The sequence below is a fragment of the Sapajus apella genome, unplaced genomic scaffold (genome assembly GCF_009761245.1).
Source record: "Sapajus apella isolate SASKATOON/1434 unplaced genomic scaffold, GSC_monkey_1.0 scaffold17, whole genome shotgun sequence".
NCBI lineage: Eukaryota > Metazoa > Chordata > Mammalia > Primates > Cebidae > Sapajus > Sapajus apella.
The window spans coordinates 1,535,287-1,546,038 of record NW_022436957.1 but is presented as its reverse complement, the minus strand read 5'-3'; the positions used below and the strand labels follow the sequence as shown (position 1 = coordinate 1,546,038).

The window sequence follows — 10,752 nt, the reverse complement described above, 5'->3', positions numbered from 1 at the left end:
CTGGTAAGTAGAATGAGGAAATGAGCCTGAGACCTCACAGATGTTGTTCTTGAAAAATAACACTTTAATCCCAGTGTTCAGAGGTATCGTCAAATGTCACATCTTCTTGAACAACTGCTGTTGGCCACTCTCTCACGGACATCACAGCTGGATTGCATTGTTATGCTTCATGGGCAGTGCAGACAGAGTTTCGTTGCTTTCCTCTCACCATTAAGGAAGGATCCTACATTACCTGATATAAGTCTTTGTATCGTTCAATGGAATGCCCAGCAGCAAACTCTGCATTTTGGCAACCTCAGTTTCCCCTGTTATGACTAGAGCCACTATCTGTTCACAGACACCATGGGGCCAACTCTGTCGTATGTGTGTGTCTGCAAAAACAACTGCTAAATAAGATAAAAGAGATAAATAGCATGTAGGCAATAGATAACGTCTCCCCTACTTGTGCTCTCCCATTTGGAATAAATTTAGATGGGATTTGACTCTCCTAACACATTGCTCATATCTTTAATGGATGTATCTTTGTTGGTTTCAGCACATGTTACCCTCCAGAAATCTCTTTCCCCTACCTCCAATCTTGTTTATCTATGTTTTTCCTAGGAAGACCCCAAGCCTTGACCTCAGTTGATTCCTTTCATGAATGACCATCTGAACTAGAATGGACCAATTCACTTCTCTTTCTAGGAATTTGCAGAACAGCCAGGAAAAGAGAAGAAGGAGAGGCCTTAGAAAGAAACAGCTTCGTGTAATTCTAACAAAGAAGTACACGTCAGGCACAGTGGCTCATGCATGTAATCACAGCAGTTTGAAAGCCCAGGGTGAATAGATTGTCTGAGTCAAGGAGTTGGAGACTAGCTTGGGTAACATGATGAAACTCTATCTCTACAAAAAAAAGAAAAGAAAGAAAGAAAAAAAAAAGGGTCTCACTCTGTTGCCCAGGGTGGAGGGCAGTGGTATGATCATAGCTCACTGAATCCTCCACCTCCTGGACTCAAGCAATCCTCCAGCCTCAGCCTCCTGAATAGCAGGGACTACAGGTGCAAACCACCATATTTTGCTATTTTCTAAATTTTTTTTTTTGTAGAGATGACATCATGCTATGTTGCCGTGGCTGGTCACAAACTCCTGGCCTCAAGCAATCTTCCCATCTTGGCCTCTCAAAGGGCTGGGGTTATAAGCATGAACCACTGTACCCAGTCAATGAATTACTTTACAGAACCTTTGTGGTTAAATATGTTCTTTGATCCTGGGGGATTATGTCAATATCCTTTCCATGCATTTTCCTCTCTTGCTCAAGATATCAAATGTAAGTTATTTTGCTTGCAACCAAAATAACTAACTAATAAGACATGATTTCTATGTAGCTCAGTCTTTAGAGGGCAGACTCAAAACTATGAACTGGCTGATCTGAGGCAGATTGAAGAATACTAAGATTTTAAAGATCCCAGGTTAAGTTAAGAGCAGATTATTGCAGCCTCAATTTACCTGTAATGCCTTGAGATTCAGATTATATTCACATCATTTTGTCACTAAAGCAGGAGTGCCTTGGGGCCATGAAAGTAAAATATAAAGACGTTCATTCATACATATTAGTTGCTTTTTGCAATCTTGAAGAAGATTCCAGGAGAGAAAATACAGTCAGCTAAACTTCAGACTGAGTTTCTCTGCATTTTACTAAGTGGCTCATGGAAAATAAATATTGTGGTCATCTGGAACCTTGTTAGAAATGTAGCTTCTCAGGTCCCACTTTGGTAGCAAGAGGCTGTGGAAGGCAATTTAATAAAGACAAATTACAGTCAATCATAGGAGTAAACCAAGACCCAAACTCCTAAATAAAGTATTACTCAACTGGATTCAGAAACATAGAAAAGATAACTAAGTTAGCTTCATTGTCCAAGTGTGAGGCTGGCTACATGTTGAAAATATATGTGCATTACATTAACAGAAATTAGAAATTTAGGAATTATATTTAACTTACATGAAATCATTAGATAAGTACACAATGTCCAGAACATATATGAGTAAATTGTATATGAGTAAATTGCAAATGAGAAAATCAAAGCGATCTCTATAGAATTACATTTTAAAAATCCTTTAAATACCTAGGGATATATAGAACAAAAATTCTGCAAGACCAAAAATAAAAAATTCAAAATAGTATTGCAAAAAATGCATGAAAGCTAAGTAAATGAGGGCTGTGACATGTTCATAGACTGAAACAGAATGCAATGTGACAATGTTAATTCTTGATAAAATGACCTGTGGATTGACTACAATCAGTCAAAATTCTAGTGTTCTTCATGTAGAAATTAATACCTAGTTTCTAAGATGCACATGGAAATGAAAAAGACCAAAGGTAGTCTAAATGTTGTAAAATAAGACACTGGGCAGGGAGACTTATATTTCCAAATACTAATATCTGTTATATAGTTATAATAATTAAGGCAAAATGGTATTAGAACAACACTAAATTACAGGCTAATTATATTTGTAAACCCAGACTCAGAATCTAAACAAAATATCAGCCAACTGAATTCAGAGATATACAAAAGACAACTACACTAAATTCATTGCCCAAGTGTGAGACTGGCTCCATATTGAAAATCAATGTACATCACATTAACAAAAATTAAAAACTTAGAAATGATATTTAATTTATATGAAATCATTAGATATGTATTCCATGCCCCCCAACTTAATTTTATATCGATATATCAATATATTAATTTATAAATAATCCAATGTGGCAAAATGGAGACTAACATATACTTACTCATATAGGGATTTGCTTTTTTGACAAAAATTCTTACAGAGCTGTAGGATAAGGATTTTTTTTTTCAATACATACTTCTAGACGGATATCTGTGTGTGGTGATGGGAGGGGAGTCTATTCCTTACAAATGTTAGGTCTAAATGTCAAAAGTAAAACAATGGAACTAGGAATCAACATAGAGGAATACCGTCATGATATTGTGTTAGAAAATGTTTTATCGTGTACATCAAAGAAACATAAAGAAAAAACACATTGGATCATATTTATATTAGTCTGTTTTCATGCTGCTGATAAAGACATACACAAAACTGGAGTAATTTAGAAAGAAAAAAGAGGTTTAATGGAGTCACAGTTCCACATGACTGGGGAGGCTTCACAATCATGGCAGAAGGCGAAAAGCACATCTTACATGGCAGCAGGCAAGAGAGAATGAGAGCCAAATGAATGGCATTTTCCCTTATAAATCTGTCAGATCTCATAAGATGTATTCACTACCACGAGAACAGTATGGGAGAAACTGCCACCATGATTCAATTATCTCCCACTGGGTCCCTCTCACAACACATGGGAATTATGGGAGCTACAATTGAAGATGAGATTTAAGTGGGGCCACAACCAAACAATATCATTATTATAAATAATTACTATCCATCAAGACAACATTAACAGAGTAAAGAAGCAAGCCACAAAATGGGAGACTTATTATCTATATGTATTTTCAAAATATGTAAATTGATCTAAATGTGCAATAGGATGACTCATATTCAGAGGTGTTAAGAATTCAGAGAAATCAATATGAAAACACAGGCCGTTCAGCAGAAAGGTAGAACACAAGGCCTAACAGACACTATAAAACAGCATATTGAAATTCCCAAGAGCCATGTAAGAAAGTCCAACTTCATTGTTCACGATGGACATTCCAAATTAAACCAAAATGAGGTAACATGGTGCATGCACTAAAATGGCTAAAATGAAATAAAGTCAAGAAGTTTCAAGTGCTGAAGGAAACTAGAACAACTGGATCTTCTGAATACTGCTGATTGTACAACACTTCTGGGAAATTATCTGAGGACATCCACCAAATCTGAATAGACACATTCACCCAGCGTAAACTAAAAGGTGTCTATTTGTATGTCCACGCACACACACGTATGCATACAGATACACATACTTATATTAATAATCTTTGTAGCATCTCTACGTGGAATTGCTAAAAATTGGAAACTACTCAGATATCCAGTAAAAGTGGAATAAAGTGTGGCTATTCATGTAAGGAAATCTCTAAGCCAAGAAAACGAGTAATCTATTGCCACAGTCTACATCAAATATTAATGCCACCAACATGATGTTGAACAGAAGAAACTAGAGACAAAGAGACCATACCATAAAATTTCATTTATATAAAATTCAAAAGCAGTCCAGTTTAACACCAGACTGCAGTTTGGTGTTAAACATCAGAATGGTGGTTTCTTTTGGGAAGATGGTAGATAACTCCATGAGAATCAGCATAAGGTGGGCTTCTAAATTAGAATATTTTTCCTTCATGTAGGTAGTATTTACACCCAAAATTCAATGAAAATATAAGATTTGTGCAATTCCCTGCATGTTTTTCCTTGACCTAGGTGGTATTTATGCCAATAAATTCAATGAAAATGTATTTATATAATTTTATATAAATATTATTAAAATATATAACACCATCTGCAATTTCAATTATGTAAAAGCAACAACAACTGTGTGCATATATTTGTTTGCCCATATGAAATAAATAGAAGCAGATTCAACAAAACGTAAATAATGCTTTCTCTGGAAGTGTATGCAAGCTTTTTTCTTTTGCATTTTTAAATAGTTTTTGAAAACTTATGTATCACTTTATAAATATCAAATTTTTAAGAAAAAATTGCAATTAGAGAGCAAAGAGCAGTTAATTTTTGACAATACAGTGTAATAATAATTCATATTTGATATTGTGTCACTGGACCATCTGAATTTAATGACAGTTTTGAGTCCCTTTATGCCAATGAAGTCTTTAGCTGTGCATGGCACATTCCCAGTGCTAAAGCAATGCATTTCACTAACACCAGCTCATTCTAAGCTCATTCTAGTCACCTATTTACTATAAGCCCTCCTTAATTTCTCTCAATTTAGGAGCTTCTAAGTTTTTCCTCCATTGCATTTTACATCTTGTCTAGTTCTAGTATACTATCAAAGTCCGTTTTGATCTCTTTAATTCTAACTACATGAAAAATTCAAATTAAACTGCAAACATGAACAATATTAACTCATTTGTCTGTAACTTACCATACAACTATATATGATATTGAATATATTTAGATCTTTTCTATTACTCAGTAAGATGTAGTTTTAACAGCCAAAAGACTTTATTTTGGTAGTTATCATAGATGTATATGCATAAAATTCTAGGTTATAGGCTGGATGCAGTGGCTCACGCCTGTAATCCCAGTGCTTCCAGAGGTGAAGGAGAGAGGATTACTTGAAGAAGCCAGGAGTTTGAAACCAGCCTGGGGAACATAGCAAGACCCTTTCCTCCACAAAAATAAATAAATAAATAAATAAATAAATAAATAAATTAGCTAGGCATGGTGATGGGTCCCTGTAGTCCCAGCTACGTGGTAGGCTGAGGTGGGACGATCGCTTGAGACCAGGAGCTGGAGGCTACAGTCAGCTATGATCATGCCACTGCACTCCAGCCTGGACAACAAAGAGAGACTCTGTCTCTTAAAAAAATCTCGATAATAATTCATAAAATGATATGTGGCTATAGGTAACAATTTGCAGTATTGTATTTACCTTAAAATAAGAGACACGCAATATACATTAGAGAAAAGCTCTGGGAAGATGGGGCAAGTTAGGAACAGACAGGATTTTCTAGCAATGTTATCACCTTCCAGGGAAAACACAAGGAACGTCAAGATGAATATTTCTGTAATATGTCGATGTTTCGGGGCATTCCTACGAGAGCACATTTTCCAGCAACATTTTGCAGTACCAATAAAAGGCATACTGCATTGCTGAATACCCCCAGGGCAGCATGAAGTGACCGAGAGTGCAGCCATTTATCTTTCTGAAATTGGCATCAGGCTCCAAGAATCTGCAAAACGTTTGTCATGGCTCCTAATGGCAAATGACAGGATGAAGCCTACACACACACACACACACACACACACACACACACACACACACAGACACACACAAACTGAATCATTCTCACCCACAAATGGCATGCTGAAATGCTGACACAATTCATATCTATAGGCAATGCCACTCCTTCAGAAACTTTCCACGTGAATGGGCTTAATTTTTGAGATGACCTCACTCACCTGATTCTTATTTCTAAAACTGCACGGGGAAAAATGTCACCAGATTATAAAGAGTGAGCTGCAAAGATAAATTCCTAGAAAGACACAAAGTCATGTTTTCGTGCATGAGACTCAAGTTGCGAGAGTATAAGGACTAGGACAATGCGAGTCATGATAAGCCATGTCACAGCGGCCCTTCCATACATATGGTAAAGCCTAGAATTGGGAGGGAATAGTTGTTCTCTGGACACTATCTGAATGAATGGGTAAATGAATACATATCAGGTAATTCAACCAGCATATTTAACTTTTCAAATGACGATAGATGTCTACATGCAAAATTATGATTTATTTGTCAACATCCAAGAGTCTTTAAAATATATGTTCCAGAAAAATTTACAAATTAGTTGGAGGGAAAATAATCCCATTAGAGTTTAGTTAATAAGTTGAGGAATATGGTAAAATGACAGGCATTCTTTATGCTTAAGGGTAAAGATAGCAGCAAGTAAATAGACCTTGGAACTCACAGACATGGGAGAGAAGACAAGCAACAAAATCTGCCTCCATAAAATATTGCAGAATATTTTATTGACTCTTTTGATAGCATTTATAAAAAATATTATACTGAGCTTTGACATGAAATGGCTTTTGCTTTTTCAATCATGCAAAAGTTTCTAGCTCTGGGATTTGGGATAAGTCACTGGCTTCTGCATAACTCAGTATGTGGGTCTGTCAAATGGGAATAATCACATCTTCCTCAAATAAATGTGCATAAAATTAAACATACAAAATAGTTTAGAGCAATTAAGTGGGCCCTTTTATTAATGTTTATTACCATTATTATTCCAGTTAGTTCATTCTCTCCCAGTATTTTGTCAAAAAGCAAGATAATGCCAGAGACAGGAATTAGAACAAGATTAGTAGCCTGGTTATTTTTTGGTTTTTAACTAATTATTTGCTAAGTGGCCCTTAGCTTATTGTGTAGCTACTCTGTGTCTCAATTTAGCAAGTTTCCTATTATATAAAATAAAGGAGCTGTACAAACTTGTCTTCAGTATCAATGTAAGCTTTCTATCATGCTACAACTTTTATTTTCTATGTTTTCCTATGAGAAAGGAAGGACTCAACTGAACACCAGAGGTTGTTTCAATAGAGTCGTAACCAATTAACTATTTTTTCCTGAAACAAACAACAATAGCCTTTGGCTGTGTTTTCTCTGTCTTTTACTGGTTAGGTCACGTTTTATCCTAGATCTCATGGACTTCAGACAACCATCACTAGATCAATAAATTGGAGGGAGGTGACGTAAACACAATGTTGACCCCCGTAAATATTTTTTCTTACTTTTAGAAAGTTTTACTTGCGTTTGTTGCATATTTTAATTTGTTTTTTAAATAAGAAGTCTGGGAGAGAGGGATTTTAAAATATTTGTATTTTCTCTTGAGGGTGAAATACTAAATAAATTGTTTTAATGAATCTTTATTTCCAAAAGGCCTTGTCAAGTTTGTGAATCAAAATTAGAATTCCAGTCAGGAAAGCTTAATTAAATATGACTAGGAATAAGAATTCAGCATCAAGTAGAGTTTAGGAGGTCAGCATTAAAAGGACTAAAGACAACTGTAACATAAGTATGCATAACATTGATAGAAAGACATGAAAAAATATGTATGTCAAAAAGGACATAGCATAAAAATGTGATTAAATTTTTAGGTAACATTGACTTAAAACAATATGCGAAGGATTTTGAAATGTGAATACAATGTATTGAAGCTGAATCGACAGCTATGCATGAAAATTGGACTCATTTGCAGTTAAAAACAATAATGCATTTTATTAAAATTTACATTCTTGAGACCGGGCGAGGTGGCTCATGCCTGTAATCCCAGCACTTTGGGAGACCAAAGCAGGTGGATAGCTTGAGGCCAGGAGTTTGAGACTAGCCTGGCCAACATGGTGAAATCCCATCTCTACTAAAATGTTTTTAATGAAAATGAAATTTTATTTAAAATAATTGCATACACCTCTGCTCCTCCTGTTCGCCAGACAGTCACATCTTGTTTCCCATCGCCAGCCGCATCCCTGAGACACCATGGGGAAGGTGAAGGTCGGAGTCAACGGATTTGGTCGTATTGGGCGCCTGGTCACCAGGGCTGCTTTTAACTCTGGTAAAGTGGATATTGTCACCATCAATGATCCCTTCATTGACCTCAACTACAAGGTTTACATGTTCCAGTATGGTTCCACCCATGGCAAGTTCCATGGCACTGTCAAGGCTGAGAACGGGAAGCTTGTCATCAGTGGAAATCCCATCACCATCTTCCAGGAGCAAGATCCTTCCAAAATCAAGTGGGGCGATGCTGGCGCTGAGTACGTGGTGGAGTCCACTGGCATCTTCACCACCATGGAGAAGGCTGGGGCTCACTTGCAAGGGGGAGCCAGAAGGGTCATCATATCTGCCCCCTCTGCTGATGCCCCCATGTTCGTGATGGGCGTGAACCATGAGAAGTATGGCAACAGCCTCAAGATCATCAGCAATGCCTCCTGCACCACCAACTGCTTAGCGCCTCTGGCCAAGGTCATCCATGACAACTTTGGTATCGTGGAAGGACTCATGACCATGGTCCACGCCATCACTGCCACCCAGAAGACTGTGGATGGCCCCTCCGGGAAACTGTGGCGTGATGGCCGTGGGGCTCTCCAGAACATCATCCCTGCCTCTACTGGCGCTGCCAAGGCCATGGACAAGGTCATCCCTGAGCTGAACGGGAAGCTCGCTGGCATGGCCTTCCGTGTCCCCACTGCCAACGTGTCAGTGGTGGACCCAACCTGCTGTCTAGAAAAACCTGCCAAATATGATGACATCAAGAAGGTGGTAAAGCAGGCATTGGAGGGCCGCCTCAAGGGCATCCTGGGATACACTGAGCACCAAGTGGTGTCCTCTGACTTCAACAGTGACACCCATTCTTCCAATTCTTCCACATTCGATGCTGGGGCTGGCATTGCCCTCAACGACCACTTCGTCAAGCTCATTTCCTGGTATGACAATGAATTTGGCTACAGCAACAGGGTGGTGGACCTCATGTCCCACATGGCCTCCAAGGAGTAAGACCCCTGGACCACCAGCCCCAGCGAGAGCACGAGAGGAAGAGAGGCTCTCACTGCTGGGGAGTCCCTGCCACAGAGTCCCCCACCACACTGAATTGCCCCTCCTCACAGTTTCCATGCAGACCCCTCGAAGAGGGAGGGGCCTAGGGAGCCTCACCTTGTCGTGTACCATCAATAAAGTACCCTGTGCTAAGCCCCAAAAAAATAAAATAAAACAAAAAAAAAAAATAAAATAATTGCATACTTAAATAGAAAAATTAGGTCTTGAGTATGCACTGCAAAAAACATTATTGCCACCACCACTGAAGGTCCCCACCATCCATTCTGTGCCAGAAATGATACATGTTTTAATCTATCATGAATCATTCCAACATATAATAAAATAAAAGCATGTACTGTGTATATGTTTGTATGCATTGTGTATTGAATAGCACATAGCAACAGTAGTTCTAAATATGCTCATCTGAAACTTGTCTTTTTAGTTTAAAATATATACTTGAAAATTGCCCTGTATGAAAATGCATATAAGGTTGGGTATATGGGCATAAGTTAGGCTGGTGCAAAAGTAACTGTGGTTTTTGCCAACCTAAAAGTATGTATGTATATATACATGCATATATGTACAATACACCTGGCTGAGTAGATATGTGTATATATATATATATGTGATATATATATATATCACATATATATATATACACATATATATACACATATCTACTCATCTAAGTGTATTGTACATATATGTATATGTACAATATATACAGATATGTGTATATATGTACACATATGTGTATATATGTATATATACATACACATCTACTCAGCCAGGTGTATTGTACATATATGTATGTGTTTATATATATATATGTATATATACATATCTACTCTCAATGTGTCTATGCATATATATATATTCAATGTACATATACATACTTTTTTATTTTTAATTAAAGATGGGTTCCTCCTATGTTCCCAAGGTGGTCTCAAACTCCTGGCCTCAAGTGATCCTCCCACCTCAGTCTCCGAAAGTGCTGGGATTACAGGTATGAGCCACTGTGCCCAGCTTACATACTCAATATATGTATATATATATATGCACTCACCCATGTGTACTGCATGGGTGAGAGACAAATTGGACTCAGGATTAAGACAGCTTGGATTAACATTTCAGCTACTCCCTTACTTGGTGTTCAATCTTGGGAGATTTATTTTGCTTGATTGGCTCCTCTTTTTTCATTCGCTAAAGAAATAGTTGAGTATCTGACTCTGAGTTTAATTATGAGATCAGTAAATAGGTGCAAAGTGGATAGAACAATACCTGGCATATATATACATATATATATTCAATTAATACCTCTAATTATCATCAACCTTATTTTTTAAGCATCTGTATAATATTGCATTGTATGCATATGTGATATTTTCTATGACCACCCATCTATAAATGGCATCTAATGTTTTGCCAATCTTTTTGTTATTTCAAATAACACATCAACAGTTATATTCTTTTATATGCCTCTTGGTTTTTCATTTTGCATTGCTTAATGTCTT

General features: G+C 37.2%; 1 pseudogene across 1 annotated transcript; it reads left to right on the top strand.

Moving 5' to 3' along the window:
• The first annotated feature begins 8,118 nt into the window (after nucleotides 1-8,118).
• Nucleotides 8,119-9,269, top strand: LOC116556612 (annotated as a pseudogene). The gene has a single exon (XR_004271086.1). The product of XR_004271086.1 is annotated as a glyceraldehyde-3-phosphate dehydrogenase pseudogene (transcript).
• Nucleotides 9,270-10,752: the final 1,483 nt, after the last annotated feature.